Source organism: Bison bison, unplaced genomic scaffold (genome assembly GCF_000754665.1).
Source record: "Bison bison bison isolate TAMUID 2011002044 unplaced genomic scaffold, Bison_UMD1.0 scf7180017864333, whole genome shotgun sequence".
Classification (NCBI taxonomy): Eukaryota; Metazoa; Chordata; class Mammalia; order Artiodactyla; family Bovidae; genus Bison; species Bison bison.
This window is the reverse complement of record NW_011494905.1, coordinates 2075546-2079986: the sequence shown is the minus strand read 5'-3', so window position 1 is coordinate 2079986 and position 4441 is coordinate 2075546.

Genomic DNA, 4441 nt, shown 5'->3' with positions numbered 1-4441 from the left:
CATACAGGTTTCTCAAGAGGCAGGTCAGGTGGTCTGGTATTCCCATCTCTTTCAGAATTTTCCACAGTTTATTGTGATCGACACAGTCAAAGGCTTTGGCATAGTCAATAAAGCAGAAATAGATGTTTTTCTGGAACTGTCTTGCTTTTTCGATGATCCACCAGATGTTGGTAATTTGATCTCTGGTTCCTCTGCCTTTTCTAAAACCAGCTTGAACATCTGGAAGTTCACGGTTCACGTATTGCTGAAGCCTGGGCTTGGAGAATTTTGAGCATTACTTTACTAGCGTGTGAGATGAGTGCAGTTGTGCGGTAGGCTAGCGGATTGCAAATTTCCAAGCTGGAGCCCATCTATCTCCTACCTCAATTTCAATCTGTAATTAATAGGAAAACTTATGAATGACATTTTTCTATTCATTTTACACTGTTGCACACCTTATTTAAGCTGCTAACAGATGTGGCCACTGACCTGACGTCAGAGGCCTCCTGCTTCTAAGGAATATAGCAGAAACTGCCAGATCCTGAGGCCTCCATGAACACAGGTCACAGGGAAAGTAAATGCACGGTGCTTGGCACAACCCTGGTGCATATAACGTGCGGGATAATGTCTACTATCACGGCCGTAACTGTCCTTGTGGTCCTCATCTGCTCTCACACGGTACAGTCCACATGCGACTCTGCTGGCCAACTTTTCCCAGCCCACCTGAATAGAGTCACCACTAAGAGAGTCAGGTTAGGAGAAACAGAGCTGATTATCCTTGAGCCAGGAGGGGGCGGCTCCAAGCCTCCCAGTCCACCCACCGCCTGACAATGGTGTGATTCAGGGCAGCGATATAGGATTATTGACTTTACAATAGGGGGAGGTCAGCCAGGTGAGGCATTGTTTGCTGCAGCTAGGAGAGGCTGAGTCCATGGGATTAGGTCTCTGGGGAGGCTGAAATATGGTATCAAGTTTTGACCTGAGAAGGTGGGTTGTGTACTCAGGAAAAACGTGCAGCAGCCACAGGTCCAAAACTTCAGGCTGGCACTGTCCTTGTTAAAGATGATCTCCACGGCTGGTTGGCCTATTTTTCCTTTTCCTTTCCTCCTTTTATCTTCTCTTCCTTCCAGAAATATTTTAATCCATTTACTACTAAGGCTTGGCATTACACATAATAAGCACCACTGCTAAGTTCACTGTGTGTGCCTAGCCCTGTGCTAAATATTTTGTTATCTTCTTCTCTTTTAAGGTCCTCAGCCAACCCAGGGCTATAGGTATCTCTATTATTCCCATTTTTCAAATAAGAAAAACTGAGGAACAGAGAGATTAAGCATCTTACCCAAGGTCTTACAGCAGGGTGTGCATCTAGCCTGTATGGCTTCAGAGGAGGAGGCAGAGTTCTTGTCTTCAATAAGTGGATACTAGGAAAGCAGTGGGGGAGGAACTAATCTTCTGGAGAAGTCAGGAAAGGAAGTGACATCCTGGCTGGGGCTTGAAGGATGAATAGGAGTGTGCTGATGGGCAAGTTAGGGAGGAAGCAGGGGCTTCCCAAGGAAGCAGGAGCCGGAGCAGTTAAAAATTAAAAAAATGTGGATTACGTGATTTATTTTCTTTGTCCTTCCAGCCCTTCCAGCTGCCTCCTCTATAAACGAAATGGTTTTTGTTGCTCCCAACCCACCCAGTAGCTTCAGGCCTTCCCTTGGTAATCTGTCTCCTAAAGTTCCCTGCCTCTGGAACTTCTCTCTCCTTCACTTTTATCAATCATATGTAGGCAGTGTATGAAAAAATTTAGAAGATTTAGAGTTCATCTTTCAGTATCAAAATGTTCTTGACTTACAGCATCAAAAGTGGGATCTTCTTCAAGAATCTCTACGGTGTTGTGGCCAAGAGCACAGACTCTGGGCTCAAACAAGCCTGGGTGTGATCCCAGCTGTACCACTCGTCAGCTGTATATTAATAGATTGAGGCTGCAGTTAACCTATAGAAAGGATGTGAGGTCAGGCAGGATCCCACACAAATAAACTGCCTGACACACAGCTGGGTCCGCACATCACCAAAGAGATTCTAAAAGATAACAAGGGGCCCTTAAAGGAAGACAGGTAGGATTTCCAAACCACATCTCACACTAACCTTAAATGAAGGAGGTTGGAGGCAACAGTGCTGGTTTATGAGGAAATATCAAGGATGTCTCAACTTTGCAGGGCACCTAGGGTCACTCAGGCCTAGGGCCTAACTCACCCTAACCCAGTGTAAAAACAACTGATGTATAAACCAGACCCTGAAGGTTAGTTTATAGTGGAGAGGGATGCCTCTCTGGCATCTCCTCAGCAGGCTGGACAAACACTGACAAATTCTTCCTCTCTAATCACCCTTTTATACCCTGCAAATAGTGTTCACTGTCACTTTAGAATGCCAGGCAACAATACATTTGATTGTATTGTTTTGCAATTTGATTGCATTGTATTGCAATACAATGCAAGCTTCAATAGCTTGCATTCAGTGCTGGGCAAACACCCTGGTTCCTGAATTGGAGGCCTGGTCCTGTGAAGAAGGGTAAGTTTTAATTAGGGATAGTCTATCTCTGAGGAGCTGCCAGGCACCTTGCTCAGACCTGGGTACTTCTCAAGTTATCTCATCAGCACCTTTACAAGCAGGCTGGGAGGATGCAGTCTCTGCAGATGGCTTCCTTCATCCAGAGGTGTTGGTTCTCATGGATTTCACTCCCAGTGGCTGGTTTTATCTCTAAATTCTACCCTAACCAATACTGCCTGCATTGACCAAGGAGGGGAAGGGGAATTAACACCACAGCATGCCAGCACTGCTGAGTGTGAGGTACCTACAGTCAACCCTCGTAAAGCCTTGATGGAAGTCACCTTCACCACCACGTGATGACCATGTCACCCCACAGCACGTGTCCTTTCTAATACCCCAAGTGTAAGATCTGCCAGGTTAACAGGACCAGAACTTGGTCTTAGGACGCATTCTCACAGAGGGGCTGCAGCTCTGATGTATTTTCTTTCAGTGGAAGCTCTGCTATGATTCAGTTGCTTCTTTTCTAGATTTGGTCTGCATGTTGGGGTTTAAGGAGATCCTGATGAAGAAGTAAAAGAATATGGGTTGGAAGCTGGGGAAATGGGTGTTGGTGATCAAAGACTGCACACTTTCAGTTATAAAATGAATAAATTCTGAGGATGTAATGTACAGCATGAAGGCTACTAGTTACCAGTATTGTACTGTATACTTGAAAGTTGTTAGGAGAGTAGATCCTAAATGTTCTCATCACACACACAAAAAAGGGAAAAATAGTAAGAACATTAGGTGATAGATGTGTTAACTAACTTAAAGTGAGTGTGGTAATTCATTTTGCAATATGTATATATCAAGTCATCATGTTGTATATCTTAAAATTTACACAGTGTTTGGTGTTAATTATATCACAGTAAAAGCTGGAAAGAAAAAAGGATATGGGACAGCCAAAGTTGAGTGGGATGAAAAAGACGTGTGTTCAATGGGAGTTCTCACCAAATCCCACCAGATGGAGGTATATATAGTAATAATTAAAAGAGAATTCTAGACATAAAAAGAGAGAGAAAATATATTACTCAAAATTACTAGTACTATTTTTGGAGCATTCCTTTTTGTATAATTTGACCTTTGGAATCATGTTGATGTTTTCAGTAGTCAAAACAATAAAATTAATTCAATGAAACTGGGACGAGGGAGCTAAAATGGAATACAAACGGAAGCAAATGACCTGTATTTCAAATGAATATCAGACACAGTGAAAGGGAAAAAAGAGAATTAATCCAAGTAACTTTTGAACTCGGTTCTTTGATTGCATATTATCAGTCTAAAAAAAAGAAATGCAAACAAATCTTGAAACTCTCCTTAGCAGGTTTGTTTTTCCATAGTGGAATCAATGTAGTAATTCCTAAAACTATGCTGTGTGTTGTAATACTGAGCAAATGACAGTTCTACTGTTTGGGAAGCCAGGTTCTCACTGGGGAGGAGAATGCAAATGGGTGAAGACAAGAAAATACTGTGAGTTGGAAAGATACTAGAGGAGGCAGTATAAATTTATAATTTTACATAGGCAGCATGAGTGACTGTTGAACCACATGAAATTACTATTCTTTCCAATTCTGTCTATTGTGAGGGTCTGGAAGCAAAGGTACTCAGTAGTACTGAGTACATCACATGCTCAGATCTCAATTTTTAAGTAGTGTTTCCCATGAAAAGCAAGCAAAACCCATTGAAGAAGTGACTGATTCCAAGAAAAAAGTACAAGATGGCCTCATGCCAGAAAGTAAGCACCTACTGAAAGAATGATTAGTTCACTTGAAGAGGAACCACTCGAAGGAAATCAGTTGCCAAATCTGGGACAGCCTGCGCATCAGAACAAAATGATGAGTACTGAATTATCAGATCAGATCAGATCAGTACTCATCATTTTGTTCTGATG